The sequence below is a fragment of the Heteronotia binoei genome, chromosome 3 (assembly GCF_032191835.1).
Source record: "Heteronotia binoei isolate CCM8104 ecotype False Entrance Well chromosome 3, APGP_CSIRO_Hbin_v1, whole genome shotgun sequence".
Taxonomy (NCBI): domain Eukaryota; kingdom Metazoa; phylum Chordata; class Lepidosauria; order Squamata; family Gekkonidae; genus Heteronotia; species Heteronotia binoei.
Window position 1 is genome coordinate 87,327,357 of NC_083225.1, and position 25,968 is coordinate 87,353,324.

Below are 25,968 nucleotides of genomic sequence, written 5' to 3' on the forward strand. Positions count from 1 at the left end.
ATACTACCACTCCATATAGACTTGGTAAAAAGAAAATCTGTACCAAATTTATATACCACTCAAATTGGTTCACATGCTCCTCAAAAGAACGTTGAGAACAGAAGTTGCAGATGTTATTTCTGCCTGAAATACTTTAATCCACAGAACTGTGGCTCCCAGAGCTTTGGGGAACTGTCATGTCAGCTGAACCAGTTTGAAAGTGGTTGAAATATGTACTGGAGATCTGTTCTAACCAAATACCCATAAGTAATGAGAATATGCTTAGAATGTTAATTCCGATAATTCCAGATGTTGTGTTGGTTGTGTGCTTTTTCTGGGGGACCAGGGTAGCTGTTTTTCAAGCAAATGACACCACTAAATACTGTCCAAGTTTCACAAAAATTATATAAAAGGATCCAGATCTAAAGGCACCTGAACCAGCCACCCACTTGTTTCCATTGTTTCCTACAGGGGAAAAATTCCAAGCTTTCTCCAGGGCAAAGAAGCCAATATCCAAATATAAAGGGGAGTAAGGGGGCGCCTGGTGGTGCCCCCAGGTGGGATAGCACCCTAGGCAGCCACCTACCCCACCTACTCCCACAGACCCTTCCTGTGGCCAAAAGTCTACAAACACAAACAGAAACAACCAGCCCAAAGGATCAACATCAAACCAGAGAATATCAGCAGAACCACATGCCAGTGTAGCAAGCCTGCCAGAACCAATGCCAAACCAGGAAATCCAATCAGCATGACTAGGCAGGCAGTTCTAGCACTCCTCCTAAATCTGATCACATTACCTGGGAGAGCTGCTCCCTCTCATTTCCTGGGAAACCTGTTAAATCGGGGCTGTGGGGACAGGCCTCAGAGGCTTAAAATGCGAGTCCCAAATATTTCCAAATATTTCTGGAAATATTCAAGATACTGATATTCTGAGAATCCTGACTACCACTCCACATGCATGAATATACCTGAAAAATACCTATGCCCATTTGGATATATATTTGGACTGGAAGTTTCCAAATATACATCCCTAGCTGGTTGCACTCAGTTATTTGGGCTCATGGAAAATGAGGCACTCTTTTTATCATTCATGTGTTCCAAGGACAAGCCTAGCATCAAAATAAGTTCTTTACTCTTCCATAATTCTGACTCTTAAGGCACAAATAAGTGCAATTCAGTAAAATGACCTCCAGATGCTATCACTATAATTATTGCCTCCCTCACTCTTTAGTCACACATTTTAAATGTGGAATAACAACATTTAGCAATCTCTTAGCTACTGAAAAAGATAATGAACTTTGAATGGAAAAGTGGACCTCCAATTCAACTCAGCAAGCAGAGAGTCTCTTAGGTAACAGGAGGACTGTAGCTTTCGTCTTCTTTTTCCCCTTCTGTAAAGACAAGCTAATTGGCAAACAATAATTTCTGTAGTCACAAGTAGTCGGTCTCTATCTGCAGTAACCAGAGATACAATCCTCTTATACAACAGGTCAAATAATAACATATTATCAAGGTGCTTTTAAAATAATTTGAAAAATTCCCTTTGATAAATGACATCTTAATTACATTATTAAGGAAAAAACATAATGCAGCCTAAGGAAGTTATATCCAACCCATATGCCATCAATATTCCTAAAATAGCCAAGGGTAAGGAGCAGAAATCTTAAAAGATATTTTATTAGGCATTTCTGTTATGTATGTACCAATGTTTTAGTATTATTCTGAATGGCAGGAAAACTAACTCAGTGGAGCCATGGCTGTTTTTGGATGTTTGATAGCCAAAAACCAGCACTTAAGATTGCATCCTTCAGATCCATTCTGCTTAAAACTTTTTTTGCACAGAAAGATAAAATACACTTTACAACATGACCATGAAAGAGACTTTTTTGAAAACAAAAGTTGGAAATAACAGTCCCCATAAGACCAGCATAGGGAAAGGTTAGAGAATTGTTTGTTGGCACCAGTGGGAGAAGAAAGCACACGTGTACCATATAAAATCACTGACACCGTTTGCATCATTAGGCATCTCTCTTTGCCTTGACAACAAAGTTAGTAAATACAGCTCCCACAAGAGCTGTGGAACTAAGGGGAAGCCCTGTGCCACCCTCTTTAATTTTGTCCCTCCTTTCAGTGGTTTCCTCAGCTCTTGCATTCTTTTTCCCCATTCTAGGTCTCCAGACGACCTCTGTGGTGAAGAAGAGCTTGCAAGCCTACTGTCACGGCTGGGGCTGGGTCAGGCAAAGTCCAGGGGCAGGCCGAGGTCTGTAGCTGGTAGGCAAGAGGGTCCGAGGCACCAAATCCGAATCACCATCCAGGTAACGCAGGTCAGAGGTTCAGAAGCCGAAGTCAGGGAGTCCAGAAGTCAAGAGCCGAAGTCAAAGCCGGAGTGGATGCTAGAACGTCAGGTAGATGACTAGTTGCTTCCACAAAGCCTCCTCCCAAAGCCCACAGCTATATAGCCCTCTGCTGGCTGTTACCCATTTGGGCTAATTGCTGGCTCAGAGAGGCAGCCAGGATCCTGCTACAACTCAAGCATCCTTGCCCTTAGAAGGGCCAGAATCCTTTCAAAACTCAGGGCTCAGGGAGCGTCTTGCTTGTGAGCGTGCCGCCCTCCTCCGATCCCTGAGGTCCTGACGAAGGTGGTCACGCACATGAGCCACCCGAGAGGGCGAGGCAGGGGGGCTGGGATCTCCAGCAGGAGGCAGGGGCACTGGTGCAGGTGGCAGGGGCACAGTTTCCTCTGCAGGCTCCGCTCCTTCTGCAGAGTCCCCAGCACCCATGACACCTACCTATTTTTCCCTCCTTCCCCACTTCACACACAGCGGAAACAGTTGCCTACCTATGGGTCAGCACTTGGAGGCTGACTGAGGTCACAGTGCTAAGCATACTTGAGAGTAAGCCTCCATTAAGTTCCTCTTCGACCTCTGGGAGCCATACGGTATGTGTGAAAGAACCACTGTAAGAAAAAGCCCTCTACTTTTCATATACAAGGACATCGTGATCACCAGTATGGTTGCCAGGGTGCCTGGAGTTTTGACTCTCACACATCTGCTCTAAGAAGTGGACTTTGCTTACAGTTTCTAAGGCTTATGTGGATACTATAAGCCTCAGCTTTGCAGCTGCATTATCTCTGGATGGTGTTAGCCAGAACTACAAATGAGCTGCCAGCTACTCCTTGTGTGCCCAGTCTTGGCCGCTGCAGTAAAGGAAGCCATGCCACCATGAACTGTACAAGCAGTTTCCAGCCTGTTTCCATGAACCAAGGGCTAACACCACCAGAATCCATCTTGTTTTCCTGACTTCATATCCAACCGCTGCTTCAACTTTTGCATAAGGCAATCAAGCTTATCCAGGCATGGATCCTGCCAGACCACTAAAGCCTTTGTCTAACGAAACCCAGGACAAAGACTGGTGCCAGGAAGAAGATAGAAAAAGAGGAAGACCATCTCCTGCCAGAACCAAGTCTTTTGTCTAATCTGGGGGATACCTAGGTCAATATTTGATTCTCTATTATCACCTTTTCAGATAAATCCATCTAATCTTAAGTGTTCCCCACTCAGTAATCACTTCTATTCTATCACTTTAAAGCCTGCCCCACGGCCTGTTTCAATCTGAAAGTTCTTTCAGGTACACAGAACCCAGGCAAGTTCATTGGTCAAGAGCAGGTACCCAATTGGGTGCCACCAAGGGACTTGCTATTGGCTCTGCAATAGTCCAGCCCTCCTGGTCATTGCAGAGCCTCCCCTTTCTCCTCCCTCCTACCTCCCAGCCCCCGAGGGTCTAAGGTAGCCTATTTAACCTCTGACCCAACTCCACTCATGTGTGCATCTAACAGTACCCCAGTTCCGCTGTCTAGATCCATCCCCAATTCTGGCCACAGTTTTGGGTCCATTTCCCCCATCCTCTTTTATCGCCATTGGAGCCTTCCTTGAAGGCTACGATAGGTAATATTACCCTGCATGTCTACCCTTTATGTTCCCCTATCGATCTATCTATATTTCTAGGACTGTATGTGTGATTGGATGTGTATTTTTATCTTGTATGGAAGACTATATTTTTCTTAATAAATTGGTTTTACTAAATTAGAGTTCCGTTATTTAAGCAACATTCTCTGGTTGGTTAATCTTGTATACATAGGTAAAAAGATCCCTAGTGAGCCAGGTGCCCACCTAACTAATTCCCCAACCTCGTTTGGAGGGCATTTCGGCTTACAGAAGAAGACTAAAGAAGAGGAAGAACATCTCCAGCCAGAGCCAAGTTCCTTTGTGCAAACCGGGTGCTACCTAGGCAATAATTTGATTCTGTATTGTCACCCTTTTAGATAAGTCCATTTAATCTTAAGTGCTCCCCACCCAGTAGTCACTTCTATTCTTCTTTCCAACTGTCACTTTGGAGCCTCCCCCAGGTCCATTTCAACCTGAAAGTTTATTCAGGTACTCCTGGACCAAGCTTGTTCATTGGTCAGTCATAGGCACCCAATTAGGGGCCACCAATGACCTTTCTATTGGCTACTGCAGAAGTCCAGCCCCTATGGTCACTGCAAGAGTCTCCCCTTTCTCCTCCCTCGAACCTCCCAGCCCCTGAGGGTCTAAGGTAGTCTATTTAACCTCTGACCCAACTCCACTCAGGTGTGCATCTAGCAGAACCCAAGTTCCACTGTCTAGATCCATCCCCGATTCTGGCCACAGTTTTGGGTCCATTTCCCCCATCCTCTTACGTCACCATTGGAGCCTTCTTGAAGACTACGATAGGTAAATATCGCCCTGTTTGTCTACCCATGTGTTGTCTCTATATCTCTCTCTATTTTTCCTAGGACTGAATGTGTGTTTTGATGAGTATTTTATCTTGTATGGAAGTCTATATTTTTCCCAATAAATTTTAATTGATTTTACTAAATTAGAGTCCCTAATATTTCTTACGCATTACCTTTCTGGACGGTTAATCTTGTATACATATGTAAAAAGATCCCTAGTGAGCCAGGAGCCCACCTGACTATTCCCCAACCTCGTTTTGAGGGCATTTCGGCTTACACCACATGTGGCTCCCGAGCCACAGTCTGGCCACCCCTGGGCTAGAGTAAAGTGCTAGCTAGCACCTGACCCAAATTGCAGCAGTTCATATTATATTTCCAATAATAGCTATTTCAGAAAGAACTTTATAATTATTATTTAAAATGTCTGGTATAGAAGGTTTTGGTTTCTGACATGCATAACTATCTGCCATCATTCATATATAGAACCTAGAAATAAATCTCATCAAATATAGTGAAGCTGGCCAGACAAGCTCAGAGCACAAGAGGAAGCCAGTTTTGCAAACATACCTGCCTTTATATCAATTTATGCGGTGATCCAAATGGCACAAAGAGATGGATAATATGAAGTCCAAGTAACAAACTTCCACACATTTTTAAGGTGTGCAGGGCCTTTTTCTGAATCAGGAATGCAGCATGGGAGAGTCTCTCATGCCATTTCCTCAATGTTAAATATCCTGATGAAGCCACTATTTGTTTCTTTGGGGACAGGACCTGTACAACTTGATATATGCCTGCATTTTTGGTACATCCAATTTGAGCATTAGGGTCAAATATTGCAACAATGTGGTCCAGTGGACTGCATGATGAAATTACACCCCAGATACTATTGAGAATAGACCAAGAAAATATGAACATGAAGCTGCCACTGAAAAGGGTATCCCCATGCTGAGTTCTGCTCTTCCAACATAGTAGCACCTGCTCCGTCTTGTGATACCACCACCTTGTACATTCTTCCACCCCCACAATGCAGAGTAGGAACAGGGGAGCATACAATGTAATGATGTCATTGTGGCGCAAATCCTAAAACTTGCTAAGAGTCAAAAGCGCCACATGGGGTGCGTTCAGACGTACCATTAGTGGCGACTCAGCTCCGTCTCGCTGACGGATTAAATGTGTTCGTTCAGATATCCACATCTGGCAATCGAGCGTCATCCAGGGTCATCCTGGCTTGCTGAGCCTCAATGCCGCATTAATTTGACAGCGCAGAAAGTTCGGCCCTTTTTCAAAAAAGCGGCACAAGGCCGTGGTCACACTCACCATTAAATCCATACCTAACCCATCGCTATTATACCCCGCAGCTTTTTCACAATGAATTTCCTGATCAGACATCCCTCCATCCTTCAGTTCTAAGCAGTGTTGGTCCCATTGTTGGTTGATCAGAGGTCTCAACCGGACCTCATTTTTTGAGATGGCATTCCACACTCGCACAAGCGCAGTACCGTGGGATATCGTGCTTGGCTTTTTTTAAAAAAAGGTGCCAGAAAAGGTGGACGATTTGCGCCCCCCCCCCCATTTAAACACTCAGAAAGGAAGGGGAAGCCCAGGAGTTCTCTTTGCTGTCTCTCCACCTGGCAGGGAGATAGCAAAGGTGGGTCATCTTCCTCCTCCCCCATTTAAACACCCCGCCATGGTGTTTAAATTGTGGGGGGAACACGGCAACTCTTTTTGCTATCTCTCCACCTGGCGGGGAGACAGCAAAGGTGGGGGATCTTCCTCCCACCTCCCACCTTTTACGGGGTGGTTTGCCATTGCCTTTCCCGGTCATTACACTCCCCCCCCCCAGCAAGCTGGGTACATATTTTACCAACCTCGGAAGATTGGAAGACTGAGTCAACAATTGCTGGCACAATGATATCATTTGGAGTGGGCTCTCGCAGGGAAGCGGATGTGCGCTTGAGACGAGTCGGCTACAATGGAGCGTTCAAACATAGAAAGTACACGCGGGAGTTGTCGGAAGCATTCTTATTCCAGATTTAATGTACCATCAAAAAAGTCCACGTCTCAGTCATGGCAGTTCGGGACACGAACGAGCCAACAACCATTGCCAGATGCTGATGTTTGGACAACCGCATAAAATCTGACATGCATCTGGCTTTCATCCATGCCCATCTCGTCAGTTTATGTGCGTCTGACCTCGGCCACAAGATCAGCTTTTTCCTGTTTGGACAACTCACACGTGATACTGCCCCTTGGGATGTTTACCGCTCCTCCCACCTTTAAAAAAAAAAAAAAAAAGCCCCAGCAGACATGTGCATTGCCAGATCATCCGGGAATCTGAGGTGACGCTTCTGCTTCTCCAATCAACACAGGATCGGTAGGGGGGGGGGGGGAACGGGACATTATCCCACTATTCAGAACAGGGGAAAAAATCTTTTTTTTCAATGTGGAGGATTTCCAGATATCATTGTCACTTCCAATTTCTAGGAAAGCAATTCCTGGCAGTTCCTTGGTTTGAATCGGCAACATTAATTCCAGAAACTTTCCCCCCTCCCCCCCCCCGCCTCTGAAGCAATGTTTGATTTCCCACCTCCAAACAGTTGGGTGCATGTTCAATGGAACCCGCCCCCCTTCTAGAAATCACCATCTGATCACACATGCTCCAAGAAAAGAGCGTGATAGTATTGGATGTCTGATCGCTCAACAACAGAATGAGTTGCATTCTTGGATGCTCGTCTGAATGGCCCTGCATCGAATCAATATTCAGCGGTTCAAATTTGAGCGTTACACACCCGCTTTTAATGGTACGTCTGACTGCACCCCTAGACTGTCTAGGATTTTGGATCTCTAGAGATTTCATTAGAATGAGGTATTCACTTCTATTCCAGATTGGACCATCCTGGCAGACAATCCAGTTTGGACCAGACCATTTATTTGTCATAGAAGTCCAGGCCATAACCAGGCACTTGGTGGAGGTGAGACTATATCATGTATAGTAATTGTAGCTTCTGACATCAGAGACAGGCATGGGATTGGAGAAATCAGTTTGTCATTCTTAGAAAGGAGGCTGGATTAGGTCCAAATTTTCCTTGTCTTTAGTTTTCAACTGTCAGTAGAAACTGGATCCACAGGAAATTGAGTAGAAGTTAATGACCTCTTCAACCGCTTGTTATCACAAGGAATTCTGCACATGCTCTGAGGAACCAGGTACAGCATAGGTAATGTGTTTAACTTTGTTCAGCTGTATGGCTTTTCATTTGAATGCTTCTGTGCTGTTGTTGCTGTGTGCTTCTCTTGGTATTTTGTTTTGCCTTTTTCTACCCCCTTTTGATTCCAGCCACCTTTTTCTTTTTGTTTCTCTTTTATAATATTTTTTTAATAAAGACAATTTTTGGCTTTGCTTAGAACAAACTCTGGCATATTTTCTCTTAACGTCTTTCTCATGTTCTAGACCAGGGGTGTCAAACATGCATCCTGGGGGCTGAATCAGACCCCCAGAGGGCTCCAATCAGGCCCCCAAGCAACTGGCTGTCATCTGCTTCCTTCTCCCTCTGTCTTGCTTCTTTCTGCATCACAGCTTGCTTTGCAAGGCTTGTTCAATCACACAAGAGCTACAGAGCAAAGCCTCTATTTTCTTCATTGGCTGAGACTCCTCTTTTGGGGAGGAAGCGGGGGAGGGAGAGCTTGCTTTGCCAGGCTCTCTCAATCGCACAGCAGAGCTACTGAGCCAAGCCTCTCTTCCTTTTATTGGCTGAGGCTTCTCCGCCTCCTGGTCACCTCGGGAAGGGAGGAAAGACCCAAAGCTTTCTTTGCCCAGTTCCCTGGATCCCATGGGAGAAATACAAAGAAAGCATATTTAAGACCAACAAATGCTAATGTTTTAAGCATGTTTTAAGAGTTTTTAAAAAAAATCTTTGTGTTTGTTTGTGTCCTTTATAATGTCATATCTCTGTTACCTAATCTTATATAGGTACACATGTGGCCTGGCCTGACATGGCCCAGCTCGACAAGGTCTCATTTATGTCAGATCTGGCCCTCTTAACAAATTAGTTTGACACCCCTGTTCTAGACTGCATGGGCCACCATCTTGGTTATATTATTTTGTCACTGTTTTAATACTGTGCTGGAAGACTGCTTTCTCAATGAGACAGTCTTCGATATTCTCAGCAGTTCCTGAGTGGTTGCAGCTAGTTACCAAGGTAATTTCCAGAGAGTTCTTGGTATAAGGGAGTTTCCCAGTGAAGAAAGTCGCCATTTCCCCCTCCTGTCTTAGCAGTCACAATATGAGGTAAATCAACTACTTCTTTATGGAAAGGAGGGGGAAACCCAACAGAGGTATTTATTTGTTTAGAATATTTTTATGCCACCACTCCAGGAATCTTACAAAACAAAAATAATAAAACATTAACATTAAAAAATATTAATTGCAATCCAGCATTGAAAAAGCCCCAGCCCAGGAAAAAACATAATAAAACAGACAGCTTAAAATAACCATTTCCAGACTAAAATAATTTTGTTTTTAAAACAGCCCCATATAAAAAAAAACCCTGGGTGTCCAGAAATATGTCGATCTGTCACCTAAAGAAATCAATGTAGACCCCAGGCAAGCCACAAGAGGAAGAGAATTCCACAGAGAAAGAGCACTACTGAAAAATTTCTGTCTTTGGTTGCCATCCACCTCACCTCTGAGGCAGTCAAGCTGGCTCAAGCCCTTCAGGATCTCAAAGGTAAAAACCAGCACTTTGCATTGTGCTGAAAAACAAATGGGCAGCCAATGCAGGTCTTTGAGTGCTCCGTCCCACCTAGGGTTGCCAACTCTGGTTTGGGAAATTCCTGGAGATTTAGGGGCAGAACTTGGGCAGTCACACAGTACTGATGTAATTGCACACAGTCTTTCCTCTAAAGTAGCCACCCCCCCTCGGGTCATTCCGTTGTTGTCATTCCAGGAGAACTCCAGATCCCACTGGGAAGATGGCAACCCTAATACCACCCCTGACACTAGCCTGCTGCTGTATTTTGGATGAACTGAAGTTTCCAGACCATTTTAAAAGGCAGCCCCATTAAGGTTGCCAACCCCCAAGTCCCAACATGGTTCCCCCACTTTGGGGGGTTCCAATCCACCTGGCCAACAAGGGATACCCTTTTTCCCAAACAGGGACTAGGGTGGCCATAATGTCTGAAGGCCAGCCAGGGACACCTTGGGGGAAGGGGGAAGGTAGGGGTGCGCGTGCGCGAAGCGCGCGAGCGCCGCCGGAAACAGGAAGTGACGTCACTTCCGGTGACGTCACTTCCGGTGATGTCATGCCACCACCGAAAACAGGAAGTGACAGCACTTCCTGTGACATCATTTCCCCCGCACCACCTGCCGGAAACGGGAAGTGACATCACTTCCTGTGACATCATTTCCCCCGCGCCACCTGCCGGAAGCAGGAAGTGACACCACTTCCTGTGACATCATTTCCCCCAAATGACATCATTTCCCCCAAATGCCACTGCCGGAAACAGGAAGTGACTTCACAGCACTTCCTGTGACGTCCCCAAAAATCCCCCAAATATCACCGCCGGAAACAATTTTGTTCTCAAATCCTGTATATACTTCATCAGTATATGGGATAAGGCACTTTCTCAACTGTGCTGCATAATGCAGCCTATTTATTTTGTCCTGTTGGCTCTGTTGGCTCTATCTGCGCCACCTTCATCACTTTCGGGGTGTGGATCCCCCAGTGGGGTGGGCTCCCGACTCCCTCCGCCGGCTGTTTCTGATAGCCCTGCGCCCCCTCTTTCATTTGATATGTGTCCCGTGCGGGTGCCACCCTCCTGCCGGGAGATGCCGCAAAATGAGCCCCCTTGAGGCTTATGGCGGCAGGGCTCGGGGGAAGCAAGCTAGACTGCTGTTCTTTTGAGGGGTTATAGAGTGTTTCGAGCCCCTCCCTGTGGCATCGGTCCCATCATTGTGGGACCCAGGGGGCCGGCGCAGCGGCCCGCTGAAGCAGCCTGTCAGTCACTTCCGGATCTCGAGCTGTGTTATTAGTGACAGGCTGCTTCGGCAGGCCGCTGCGCCGGCCCCCTGGGTCCCACAACGATGGGACGGATGCCACAGGGAGGGGCTCGAAACACTCTATAACCCCTCAAAAGAACAGCAGTCTAGCTCGCTTCCCCCGAGCCCTGCCGCCATAAGCCTCAAGGGGGCTCATTTTGCGGCATCTCCCGGCGGGAGGGTGGCACCCGCACGGGACACATATCAAATGAAAGAGGGGGCGCAGGGCTATAAGAGACAGCCGGCGGAGGGAGTCGGGAGACCACCCCACTGGGGGATCCACACCCCGAAAGTGATGAAGGTGGCGCAGATAGAGCCAACAGAGCAAACAGGACAAAATAAATAGGCTGCATTATGCAGCACAGTTGAGAAAGTGCCTTATCCCATATAATGATGAAGTAAATACAGGATCTGAGAACAAAATTGCACCAGAAGACACAAACACAAAGCTCCCTTACACTGAATCAGTGCTTGGGTCCACCAAAGTCAGTATTGTCACATAAGAACATAACAGAAGCCCTGTTGGATCAGGCCAGTGGCCCCTCCAGTCCAACACTCTGCGTCACATAAGAACATAACAGAAGCCCTGTTGGATCAGGCCAGTGGCCCCTCCAGTCCAACACTCTGCGTCACATAAGAACATAACAGAAGCCCTGTTGCATCAGGCCAGTGGCCCCTCCAGTCCAACACTCTGTGTCACATAAGAACATAAAAGAAGCCCTGTTGCATCAGGCCAGTGGCCCCTCCAGTCCAACACTCTGTGCCACATAAAAATATAAGAAAAGCCCTGTTGAATCAGGCCAGTGGCCCCTCCAGTCCAACACTCTGTGCCACATAAGAATATAAGAGAAGCCCTGTTGCATCAGGCCAGTGGCCCCTCCAGTCCAACACTCTGTGCCACATAAAAATATAAGAGAAGCCCTGTTGCATCAGACCAATGGCTCATCCAGCCCACCACTCTGGTCACATAAGAACATAAGAGAAGCCCTGTTGCATCAGACCAATGGCTCATCCAGTCCACCACTCTGGTCACATAAGAACATAAGAGAAGCCCTGTTAGATCAGGCCAGTGGCCCCTCCAGTCCAACACTCTGTGTCACATAAGAACATAAGAGAAGCCCTGTTGGATCAGGCCAGTGGCCCCTCCAGTCCAACACTCTGTGTTACATAAGAACATAAGAGAAGCCCTGTTGGATCAGGCCAGTGGCCCCTCCAGTCCAACACTCTGTGTTACATAAGAACATAAGGAGGGAAGGAAGGGAGGAGGGAAGGGAAGGGAAGGGAAGGGAAGGGAAGGGAGGAAGGAAGGAAGGAAGGAAGGAAGGAAGGAAGGAAGGAAGGAAGGAAGGAAGGAAGGAAGGAAGGAAGGAAGGAAGGAAGGAAGGAAGGAAGGAAGGAAGGAAGGAAGGGGGAGGGAGGGAGGGAAGGAAGGGGGGGAGGGAGGGAGGGAAGGAAGGAAGGGGGGAGGGAGGGAGGGAAGGAAGGAAGAAAGAAAGGAAGGAAGGGAGGAGGGAGGGAAGGAAGGAAGGGAAGGGAGTGAGGGAAGGAAGGGAGGGAAGGAAGGAAGGAAGGGAGGAGGGAGGGAAGGAAGGAAGGAAGGGAAGGGAGTGAGGGAAGGAAGGAAGGAAGGAGGGAGGGAGGGAGGAAGAAAGGAGGGAGGGAGGGAGGGAAGGAAGGCCGCCCCCTCCCGCCAGCCGCCCCCCCCTGCTTTCGGCCCCCTCCCTCCCTGCCCTGCTTACCTGATACCAGGGCTGGTCCGGAGGCCGGGGAGGCGGCAGAGAGGCCGGCGCTGGTCGCCGGAGGCCTCCCGGCGGGTCGGGGAGGGAAGGGAAGGGAAATGGAGGCCGCCGCCGGGCCGCAGCGCGGCCCGGGCGGCCTCCCGGTGAGTCGGGGAGGGAAGGGGAGCCCAAGGGAGGCCGCCGCCGGGCCGCGCTGCGGCCCGGGCGGCCTCCCTGTGAGTCGGGGAGGGAAGGGGAGGGAAGGGGAGGCCAAGGGAGGCCGCCGCCGGGCCGCACTGCGGCCCGGGCGGCCTCCCTGTGAGTCGGGGAGGGAAGGGGAGGAAAGGGGAGCCCAAGGGAGGCCGCCGCCGGGCCGCGCTGCGGCCCGGACGGCCTCCCTGTGAGTCGGGGAGGGAAGGGGAGCCCAAGGGAGGCCGCCGCCGGGCCGCGCTGCTGCCCGGGCGGCCTCCCTGTGAGTCGGGGAGGGAAGGGGAGCCCAAGGGAGGCCGGGGAGGGAAGGGGAGGGAAGGGGAGGCCAAGGGAGGCCGCCGCCGGGCCGCGCTGCGGCCCGGGCGGCCTCCCTGTGAGTCGGGGAGGGAAGGGGAGGGAAGGGGAGCCCAAGGGAGGCCGCCGCCGGGCCGCGCTGCGGCCCGGGCGGCCTCCCGGTGAGTCGGGGAGGGAAGGGGAGGCCAAGGGAGGCCGCCGCCGGGCCGCGCTGCGGCCCGGGCGGCCTCCCGGTGAGTCGGGGAGGGAAGGGGAGCCCAAGGGAGGCCGCCGCCGGGCCGCGCTGCGGCCCGGGCGGCCTCCCGGTGAGTCGGGGAGGGAAGGGGAGCCCAAGGGAGGCCGCCGCCGGGCCGCAGCGCGGCCCGGGCAGCCTCCCGGAGGGTCGGGGAGGGAAGGGAAGGGAAATGGAGGCCGCCGCTGAGCCGCAGCGCGGCCCAGGCAGCCTCCCGGCGGGTCGGGGAGGGAAGGGGAGGGAAATGCAGGCCGCCGAGTGAGGGAGGGACCGTCCCTGCACGTGCGCACGGCATTTGGCACATGCGCAGAGCCCGCCAATCGCCGTGCGCACGCGCAGGGACGCTTGCTCCCTCACTCCCCGCCTTCCCTGCCCGTGCGCGCGGCCCGCCGGCTCCTCTAGCTGGCTAAACCGGGACTTTTAATGGTCCCGGTATAGCCAGCTCGGGAGCCGGGAATTGGGGGCCAGAATCGGGACTTTCCCGGGCAACCGGGACGATCTGGCCACCCTAACAGGGACATTATTGTACAACATCCCTGATGCAATGATATCACCTGGAAGTGGCATCATCACATCAGGGACATCATGCAATGACTTTCTGGATTTGGGGAAAACTCAATGGTTTTGTAGCAACCCCCCCCCCCCAAGAAAACTGAGTTTTTCCTCAAGACCTAGAGTGCTGCATGCAACACTGGTGAAACAGCTTGCACATCAGAAGACTCCCAGAGCAGTTCCAGGATCCCCCCACTGGCAGCCAGGTGGGGGCTGGCAATCCTAAACCAAACATAAAGCACAGTAAACCATGCCACAGAGCTGAACCTCCAGCTGTAGGCCAGGATCCAACAGTACCCATAAGCTATGAACCTATTCCTTGGGGGGGGGGGTGCAAACCCTTCCAACACAGGCTGACTCCTCAGTACTTGAGCAGCTCTGTCATTGGCCAGCAGCACCACAGTCTTATCTGGATTGAGCTTCAGTTTATTGACATTCATCACACCCCCATTAACCATTTCCACGCACCTATTTAGGAGCTGTTCTGTTCTCAGCCATAATATTTGGTTCCATTATCAGATTGAAATTTGAAAAATGATAAGCCTTGGCTCTCAAATCCCTTACAGAAAAGGGAGGATGGTGGTTTAAGTCATAGTGGACTAAAGATTATAGAAAGTTTGTAGTCCTCATTCAAGCTCAAGAAAAGCAACTTACTTCTCTACCAATTAGAAAATATTAGCTTCTCTCTCTCTCATCAAAGTCAATAGAGGAAATATAAGAGTGCTATCAACCAATATGTCTATCTAGGCAAAAGGATCTTACTATAATTTCTTATGCGTTCCTACGAAACTCACCTGGTATGACAAAAACAATGTTGTTATATTTTAAAATCTGCCAATGAACACACTTCTGGACTTGGACCGGAGAGTTTTGGACCTCAAATCCTTCTTGGGCACAAACTGAACACAGGTTTAACAGTTGTGTTTTTCAGCTGCAGTTGCTCCACACTTGCAAACAATGAAGTGCCTTGAACCTACCTCCCAAGTTTGCTCTGTGAACAAACAACATGCAATTTACCATACATTTTAAACAGGACTTGTGCTTCAAATGAAGGTGACTCAGGTTTTGATTTGCATCCAGAGTGAAAATTTGTTTGCCAAGAATCAACCCAATGAGATTTCAAGCAGCTGAAATATTAGATGCACCAAAGCAGTAACATAATAGGAATGCTGACAGATTTTTAATTATTGCTCCATGTGGGGGGCACTAATACAATTTCAGAGGAAAATTTTTGCCTTTTTTTAAAAAAATTAAGCGATGAAGTCTTCATTACAAAATGCCCCCTTTTATCCTTCTTTCTCTCTCTTCACTTTTTAAATGTTTTTATTTCAGTGAGAACTAAATCACAGAGCTCCCATTCTCCATGTCCCCATATTTTATGCTAAGCTTTAAACAAGGATTTTCACTGCAAGTCACGGGCTTGCTCCAATTCTTGTTTATGAATACTTCCTCTTGACTACAATGTGAGCTGGGATAGGTGCTTTAAAAAAACCCCTATGGGGGTATATTTGATTCTGATTCACCCCATCTCCCTCGTATAACTGGTAGGAGGAATCCTCATTAGGAAGAGCAAGGCTGAAGCAGTGCTTCAGGCTCTCCTACAGGAGTGCCTTTGATAGAGTCAGCTGGTGTCCCAGCAGAGGATCCATCTGAATGGGCACAGATGCTCCCACTTTCCATGCCCAGATGCTCAACAGACAGATACCACGCACAGTATCCCCCCCCCCCCCCGCAAAGGAAAATAATATAAAATTCCAGAAATTCTGTAAATTGCTGCAGATTTTGACTACTGTAGCCTCTTTGTTTAGTGAGTGAGGATGAGGATGAGGAAGATAATCACTCAAGATAATTTCTGCCATTCAGGATAAGCTCCACAACAGAAGTTAAACAGGTTCTGCAGACTGTCTGACCCCATCATCTCTGGGGCACAGAAAACAAGAAGCTTGTCAAAGGCATGCATTTAATTGGACTCCCATCTTGCAGATTGACACATCAACACTTGCTCTGGGCAGTTATTCTTTCAGGAAATGCCTTGCCTGCCATTATATTATGTCCTTATGTCCCAAGTCCCTGAGTTATTGCTGCCTTTTGAAGGTTGATGAAATGGTTCCCAACTTCTACTACACTCCATGCAGCCATTATGCTAATCAATGTAATATGGTTTTTAAAAATACGGCACCGATAGATTCATCTTGCCTCTTCAGGCCTATTAATTAATGTTACCTTGATGAGTGTCTGTGTTCAGGCTCAATGTACACAGCTCATGGCATTATGGTGGTAACACGAGCAGACTGTAGACAGGAAGTTGGTACAAGCGTTCAAGTCAGCACTCAAGTCCCAAGCAAAGCCTTTCCCTTAAGACAAAGCAATGTTTCAGTAGTACAGAAAGAATCTTTCATTGATACAGAGGGGGCAAGGACATGAATAAGAGGCAGGAGGGGCATTTGAACAGCATCCAACTAAAAGAAAAGGAATTTATACCCAAGGGTATGTGGCTAATCGGTTATGTGCCATTCACTTCTTGTACATCATTGTAGCGACAGTTACTGCTGCTGCCACAATATATACATCTGTGCTAGTGGAAAGGAACATGTCATTTCAATCATACTTGTATAAATGCAGGGCCACAAACCAGCTTCTTCTCTGGATATAAAATCAATTCTTCCTTTGCCAAACTACAGGTGTAAAGTTTGGACCTGCCCAGGTTCATGCCCACCCAGCCTTGATGGCTAATGCTGTAGGATAGCCAACTGCCTCCTATTGGAATTTATGCTGTAGTGGCTGGATTCCTTTGAGCCTAAATGTACATTGAAACAAACAGAATTCATGTTCTTTAGATGTGACTGATGTCTTTCCTGGGAAGCTGGGAAACATCTGTAAGAATTCATTACAACATAAACCATGCCAGAACTATACATAAGGTTTATGCCAGCTTTTCAGCCTTATTATCATATTTTATGGGAAAATACACATATACATATTTCTCAGCATACTACAAGTACAATGCTATGAAGCTGTTTTTAAAATGCCAATATACTGTAAGTATGACTACACTTGGTAAGGACTCTGTCAATGTACATTAGCCAGGTTACCTGCTGGAATACGCCAAAATTAACAATTAGTAGCAAAGACATAGTAAAATAGGAAAAGAAGTGGGAGTAAGGCAAAGGTGATTCAAAAAATGCACCATGAAGAATGTAAATCTTGATCAGGAACAAGAGCTGGTCTGTATCTGCCTCATCCCTTTGATAAGTTGCCCTTGCAGCAGCATAGGGTTGCCAAGTCCAACTCAAGACATATCTGGGGATTTTGGGGGTAGAGCCAGGAGACTTTGGGGGGTGGAGCCAGGAGCAAGGGTGTGACAAGCACAATCGAACTTGAGAGAGTTCTGGCCATCACATTTTAAGGAACCATGCTCCTTTTAAATGCCTTCCCTCCATTTGGAATAATGAAGGATAGGGGCACCTTCTTTTGGGGCTCATAGAATTGGACCCCCTAGTTCAATCTTTTTGAAACTTGAAGTGGTTTTTGAGGAAAGGCACCAGATGCTATACTGAAAATTTGGCACATCTATCTCAAAAAACAGCCCTCCAGAGCCCCAGATACCCACAGATCAATTTTCCATTATACCCTATGGAAATTGGTCCCGATAGGGAATAATGGAGTGCCCAGCAGACATTTCCCTCTCTACCCCCCGCTTTCTGTTGACCATGAAGCAGGGGGAAGGCCTCCAAACCGGGGGAATTCCTTGCCCCCACCTGAGGATTGTGCAACCAACACAGAGAATCACAATAAAATTAGGCAGAAAAAAACAAAGCACTCAGCTTCTGCGAAAACCAGCCTCCATGCAAAAAAAGAAGTGAACTGTGTAAAAAATAATTGTATACATATATTAATTCACAGTAGACCATACAATTAGTCCTCTATAACAGACAAGGAACGTATTCATGGGAAACCAGTTCAATTATTTTCAGCAAATTAATGCCAAGTTCATCCAAAGAAATCCAGGTGAAATAAATTTGATACCAAGACTTGTTCAATGTCTCTTAATAAGTGCAGCCAGCAGTCCAAAAAAGAACAAGGTCTTACTGGAGCCCTTGTTTCGCGCTAACTTCTTTGAGCTGCAAAAAATCATAAATACATAACAATACCACAATACAAAATGTTATACCGTGAACATATAGGTGTACATATCTTTATACAAAATTGTAAAAATTTAAAATATACCTTCTCACACACTGGGTAAGAACACCATTCTGTTACAACACTGAAAGGCACATCAATAGTGATAGAGTAAAAGATTCCGGCCAGCCTATATGTCACAGGTGCACCCACTTAGGCATTCCTTAAAGATACAGTATTAAAGGTTACAGCGATGTCCTAACATAAGAAAATAAACAAATCTCCAGAACTGTATATAGCAACGGTCCTCAGTACTATTACATTAAAGAAAGCATGTCAGATCCCACTCATTAGTTAACCCATGAGGAGTTAAAGTTTTCAGTTTGAAAATCATGCGCATTTCTTTTTGGAGAAGCCATCTACTGCTATCCACCTTCCCTTGTAATCTAATTGGAAATTTAAGCAAGACACAAAAATGCATAGAATCCAGTTCATGCTTAAATTTAACAAAATGCTTCACAAGGGGAGCATCCATCATGTGATTTCATGCTCCAATACGTGCACGCAAACTGCACACGTCAAGGAGCCCAAATAGATTTTTTTACATGGACAGAGGATCGCATAAATACATTTTTGCATTGCGCAGGTCATGGTCTCTTTAAAAAAAACTTTATAACCAGTGTCCGGATGGATGAATTCAGTTATTTGCATAGATAGAATGCATGCAGAACAGGCGCCGCATTTAAAGTGGCCGCCCATATTCCCGGTCACACATCGAGATTGTGAGAAGCCTGTTTTCACAAGGAGCTCACCCAGGTTCCTCATTCTTCTAAAGTCCATTTGTGGTGCTTGTTGGCAACCCGGTAAATCCTTCACAATAAATAAAAAAAAAAAATTATATGGTAGATAGGCTGAGTAAGAGGAGAGAACTGCATATCGCAGGTCATTCTGTCCCCCGATTTATTCTCCTGCTGCCATTGGGAGTCTTTAAATAAAGTGCTTCTTTGAACTTGATTAATTTTAGAAACTGCCTCCTTTAGAATTCTGTTGGGGTAGCCACGCAATCTAAATTGGCAAATGCTATCTTTTTCCTGTTCGAAATCCTGCTGTACAGTCGAGTTGCACTAAGCCCTCACCATCTGGCCATAGGGCAAACTGGCTCGCAAATGCGAGAGCTGGCAAGACTGAAAGTGCAATGGGGCATTTCTATCAGTTGACTTCTTGTAAATTTTTACCACTAAGGTGTTTCCTTCTGTTTTAAAAACACAAGTATCCAGGAAAGCAATTGTTTGTTTGTCAGCTGTATAAGAAAATTTAATGGAAGGATGAACACTGTTCATCCACTTCATTAATGGAGTAACCACTGATTCATGTGTGACCACCACCATGATGTCATCAATGTATCATTTAAACCATATAACAGAATCAAAAAAATGGATTAATCTCGGGATTACAAAAAAATTATTTTTTAGTTCTGCCATGAATAGACACGCCAGACTGGGCGAAAAAGGGCTCCCCATCGATACTCCTTTGACTTGCAAATAAAACTGGTCATCAAATTTGAAAAAGCTGTTCAAAAATAATATCAATAAGTTCCAACAAAAAATGTGTAGGAGGTTCATTATCCTGTCTCCTATAAAAAGTATCCTATAATATAATCCTTCATGCGGTATGTTAGTATACAGGGACACCACGTCCATAGATATCAGAATCAATTCTGCAGGGACCTTTAAGCCTTCAACCTTTGTAACAAAGTCAAAGGTGTCTTTGATATAAGTCTTAATCTTAGAAACATGAGGTTTTAAGAAGTCCACATACTGGCTAAGTGGTTCCAGAACTGATGCGGCAGCAGACATGATGGGCTGACCTGGAGGGGGAAATCCGGTTTTGTGAATTTTTGGGAGTATGTAAAAAACCAGGGTTCTCATGTAAGATTTTTTTAAAAAATCTGCAGCTTTCTCAGAAATATAATCCAATTCTGTGGCCTCAGTTACAGAGATCTCAATCAATTTTGTCACCTTAGCTGATGGATCTGTGGATAGGGGCTTATAGTATGCAGTTTCTGATAGTTGACGATTAATCTCTGCCGGATAATCTTTTTTATCAAGAATTACAATTTTGCCCCCTTTATCTGCAGGTTTGCTGATATTTTGCTCATTAGAGATTAACATATCAAGAGCCTGTCTGTCCAATTTAGAAAAATTACACCATTTGAAATTATGTCTATTCTCCAAATGATCTATCTCCTTTAGTACTAGCTTTTCAAAGACGGCAATAGATCCATCAAAATGTGGCGGTACAAACGTAGATCTAGTTTTAAATGGGACCTCCGGAATAGGTGTAGCCATTTCAGATCGAAAAAAATCTTTTTTAATTGTTGTGTCAATTTATAGAAATCTATTCTAGTTTGGAAAGGATGATACCAAGGAGTAGGAACGAACCCCAACCCTAAGTTCAAAACATATCTTTCTTGTGATGACAAATTACATGATGATAAATTAACAACTACATCCATTTCCTCCCTCTAGTAGGCTAATGCCAAATAAAGAAACTGACTAGTCATATGCATATTGTTGTGAGCATTGGTTCCAGATAATATGAAGTGAATTGATCAAGACCAAGGTCTACAACCGAAACATGACTTTTTAAACCTAGGAAACATGTTGTCATTTACACTTCATTATATAGACATTAAGAGCCCCATGGTGCACAGTGGTAAAGCTGCAGTACTGCAGTCTGAGCTCCCTGCTCACAACCTTAGTTCAATCCTGGTGGAAGCTGGGTTCAGGTAACCGGCTCCAGGTTGACTCAGCCTTCCATCCTTCCGAGGTCAGTAAAATGAGTACCCAGCTTGCTGGGGGGAAAGTGTAGATGACTGGGGAAGGCAATGGCAAACCACCCTGTTAAAAAGTCTGCTGTAAAAACATTGTGAAAGCAATGTCACCCCAGAGTCAGAAATGACTGGTGCTTGCACAGGGGACTACTATTACCTTTTTATATAGACATCACCTCATGTGTTGAAACTTCAATGTACTGCAAAGTAGCTTTCGACATCACTGGCAACATCGTCATCCATCAGGAGAGGTCACACACCTACTAGGACTTTGCACTCTTTGGAGTCTTTACTGTACATGGACTCTTTCATGATGAAAAATGGCAAATGCTCTATTGTAATTTTGATTTATAGTTTTGGATATATACATTAGATGTTATAAAATAGTATGAGATATTCCTTTAATAATGAGTCTTTGAAAAAATTCTTTATACTGAGCAACTACAGCATAGTCTTGTAAATTTCGCTGAAATTGACTTTTTTGTAGAACACGGGTTTCCCCTGTTTCTCACCTGGGGATTGGCAGCCCTACAGCAGCATTAAGGTATGACTGCTAGATAGACCCTCCAGGTTGTGTGGGGGTTATAAAGCAACCTGTAGAACACCCAGAACCAATGATGGCATGGAAATGTACCATGTGGAAAGGAGAATCCTTATGCCACACTACACAAATGTAACAGGAATGGAAGTAGAGTTAACATTTAAACCATTTTTTTCAAAGCAGAGCAGGAAGTGAACTGAAAAGTACAAAGAAATTCTAAGCTACAAGAGCAGCATAAGAGGACATGGCAAAAGCAAGAGAGGGGTAGATGATGGATTACTATTGATTATATATATAGTCATTCCTATCATAGTTCAAGAGTGCTTTAAAATTTAATATTTGTCCATGTCTGCAATAATCGGCAAGGAAGGTCAGCATTAGCAGTTGACATTTTGTAGATGGAGAACAGAAACCAAGTTACACAAGCCAAAGGGCAACTAAGGAGTTTAAACAGAGATTTAGATTGAGGCCTTGAATATTTAACATGTTACCCACCTGACTCTCAGATGATATGTCACAGTGTAGTAAAACAGCTCTTTAATATTGGCTTCATCTCACAGAATGAAATGATGAGCATAAAAAAATCATAATAGCCATAATGCTATTATACACAGAGCTGATACTAACTCTACATCCATATTATAAGGACTGAGTATGTCAGTGAACAATAATAAAAGATATTAATATTATTCATTTTGGACAAGTAGGATGCAACAAACACATAATTTACAATATTGATTTCTTTAGGCCACTTCTAATATTATTTCTCACTCTTTATGATTGTTTTGATAGCTGACAAGATTGTAATGGCCTAGTAGGCACTGAGAACAATTCAACCCATCAAAAGAGAAAGAGTTTCATAAGTTACAGGGTATAGGAGTATTGATAAACTAATGGGTTTAAGCTGGATAATTTTGCATAGGTAGTACTGTAGGAGTGTGGTTGAGAAGATAAGCATGACATGAAAACTTTCATATAGAACCAGTGGTGTATGTTTAGGTAAATTTAAAAAGATACGCCAGTTAAAAATATACAGATACAGCAGTTTCTCAGTGGAACAGGTTTCCTCAGGAAGTGCTAGGCTCTCCTTCTATGAAGGTTTTTAAACAGAGGGTAGATGGCCATCTGACAGCAATGCTGATTCTGTGAACTTAGGCAGATCATGAGGAGGGGAGCAGGAAGGGTTGCATCAATTCATATTTCTTCTGGTCCTTTCTTATATGTCCAGGGAAATGTTGATCACCACTTTGGGATCAAGCAGCAATTTTTTTCCAGGCCAGCTTGGCCAGGGTTTCTGGATCATTAGGGGGGTTTTTTGCCATCTTCTGGGCATGAAGCAGAGGTTACTTGGTGTGTGGGGGGTGAGGTATTTGTGAATTTCCTGCATTGTGCAGGGGGTTGGATTAGATGACCCTGGAGGTACATTCCATAATTCTATTATTCTAATATCAGCTTTTTTGAAGGGAAGGTTATAAATTTATGATATATCTCAGGGTCATTTTGTAGAAAACTAGGTGATGGAGCTTATCCAGTGATTGTTATGTAGCTGCACCTACTATTCAATGGACAAGGTAGGTAGGTGGTGGGGAGGAGGGGAGGCCATCAGAAAGGTTCAGGAGCTGAATTCAAGGCCTGGTGTATCTAATATTTAATAGAGGATATATGATTTTAATCATTATGTTTATTTGCTTTTGTACCATTTTCCCCCAAATTTTTCCCATTAAAGACAGAATCAGTTTCCACATTCATATTCACAGTGATTTAGTACTCATGGTTTTATGGCTGAATGTATGGACTTTCTCCTTTGAAAAGCACTGTGTCTAAAATGCTAAGAGGTAATGTAAAACCAGCATGGTATTGTAGTTTAGAGTGCTGGCCAAGGATGTGGCAATTCCCCACATTGCCTCAGAAACTTGATGGGTCTCCTTGGGCCAGACATACATTCCTAGCCTATCCTGATGGACGAATGCTTTGACCTTGAGAGACCAATCCTCTGATTCAGTATGGGGCAGCTTCACTTATAATTCAAACTCCATTGCTTTTACCAGGGTTTAACCACAATTAATTTTTATTGAGTTGGACCATGGTCTTTTGTAATGTGCTGTAAGAAATATATTTGTACAACTTTTCAAAAAATCCACATTAAAAATGAAAAGAAATGGCATCATAGAATTACAGAGTTGGAAGGTACCTCCAGGGTCATCTAGTCCAACCCCCTGTACAATGTGGGAAATTCACAAATATCTCCCCCCACATACACACCCAGTTACGCTTGCTCAATGCCCAGAAGAAGTCAAAAAAACCTCCAGGATCCCTGGCCAAACTGTCCTCGAGAAAATTGCTCCATGATCCCAAAGTGGTGCTCAGCATTGCCCTGGGTGTGTAAGAAAGGGCCACAAGAACAAAACATTGATGCAACCTTTCCTGCCCTCTGCCTCAAGATCTGCTTAAGTTCACAGAATCGGCGCTGCTGTCATATCGCCATCTAGCCTCTGTTTAAAAACCTCCAAAGAAGAAGAGCCCACCACCTCCTGAGGAAGCCTGTTCCACTGAGGATCCGCTCTGTCGGGAAGTTCTTGTTAATGTTTAGTCGAAAACTCTTTTGATTTAATTTCAATCCATTGGTTCCAGTCCGACTTTCAGGGGCAACAGAAAACAAGTCAGCACCATCCTCTATATGACAGCCCCTTAAGTACTTGAAGATGGTGATCATATTACCTCTCATCTCTTCTCCACGCTAAATATACCCAGCTGCTTCAAGTTTCCCTCATAGGACTTGGTCTCCAGACCCTCACCATCTTTATTGACCTCTCCTGAACATGTTCCAGCTTGACTATATCCTTCTTAAATTGTGGTGCCCAAAACTGAACACAATACTCCAGGTGAGTAAAGATCAGAGTAAAGCAATACCATCACTTTGCATGATCTGAATATATATATATATATATATATATATATATATATATATATATATACACACACACAGTCCAAGATCACATTTGTCTTTCTCACAACCGCTTCACACTGCTCACTCGTGTTCAATGTATGATCTACAACAGGGATGGCGAACCATTTTTCTGCCAAGGGCCATATGGATATTTATAACATCATTTGCAGGCCATAAAAATTATCAACTTAAAAAACAGTGCTCCGCTGAGGGATAATGATTCAGGCCAGCAAAATTAATGCAAATAATTGTTTTTCTATTTGAAGTCATGTGGGGAGAGCCTAATATGGCACACACACACACACACACAGACTACCACCATAGGCAAATGCATAGATCCAGGGCTTTTTTGAAGAAGAAGAAGAAGAAGAAGAAGAAGAAGAAGAAGAAGAAGAAGAAGAAGAAGAAGAAGAAGAAGAAGAAGAAGAAGAAGAAGAAGAAGACTGCAGATTTATACCCTGCCCTTCTCTCAAAATCAGAGACCCAGAGCAGCTTACAATCTCCTATATCTTCTCCCCACACAACAGATACCCTGTGAGGTGGGTGGGGCTGAGAGGGCTCTCACAGCAGCTGCCCTTTCAAGGACAACTCCTGCAATAGCTATGGCTAACCCAAGGCCATTCCAGCAGCTGCAAGTGGAGGAGTGGGGAATCAAACCCGGTTCTCCCAGATAAGAGTCCACACACTTAACCGCTACACCAAACTGGCTCTCTGAAAATGCCCAGCAGGACTCAGTAGTATATTAGACCACATCCCCTAATATTAGCACATTACGCCACACACTCATTAGCATATTAGGCCACACCACCTAGGATAATCAAGTGCAAATTGAACTGTGACAGTAACTTTTCCAGGCCCTGCAGCGATTCTGGCTGGCCAGCCAGGCCCCAGGGAGGCTGCTGCACAGTACATCTGAGCCCTGTGATCCCTGCTCGGCCCTGGGAAGGCTGCTGCATGGCGTGGCTGGGCCCCACGATCCTTAATGGCCAGCCAAGCCCCAGGGAGGCTACCATATGGCAATCTGTTCAGCAATCCCCAAGGGCCACACCAAGTGACCTCGAGGGCTGTATACGGCCCCCAGGACGGAGGTTCCCCACCCCTGATCTGCAAAGACTCCTATATTTTCACATACACTACTTCCAAGACAAGTCTCCTCCATCCTATAATTATGCATTTTATTTGTGCTACCAAAATGCAGAAGTTTACATTTATCCCCATTGAAAATCATTTTATTTGTTTTAGACCAGTTTTCCAGCCTGTCAAAATCATCCTGTATCCTGACTCTGTTTTCTACTGTATTTGCTACTCCTCCCAATTTAGTCCTATCTGCAAATTTAATAAGCATTCCTTCTGTTCCTTCATCCAAATCATTTATAAAGATAAAAAGATCATGCTGAAATAAAGGCATACAAGCACAAACACGGGTGAGTAGCCATGTTGGTCTGAAGCAGTAGAACAAAGCTTGAATCCCGTGTTACGTTTAAGACAACAGTTTTACTCAAAGTATGAGCTTTTGAGGCACACCATCCACCAGGCTGTCTCTTCCTTTGAGAACGCACGCATAGCTGGTCTTGAGGACAAAAGGAGATTGAGGAAGAATCGTACTGCTACAGCACCAACCCCAAATCAGACCTTTCCCTGCAGCCCCTGTGGCTGGACCTGCCTGTCCCGCATTGGTCTTGTCAGCCACCAGCAAGCCTGCAGCAGACGTGGACTACTGCACCTTTCTTAAATCTTCGTTCGCGAAGTCAAG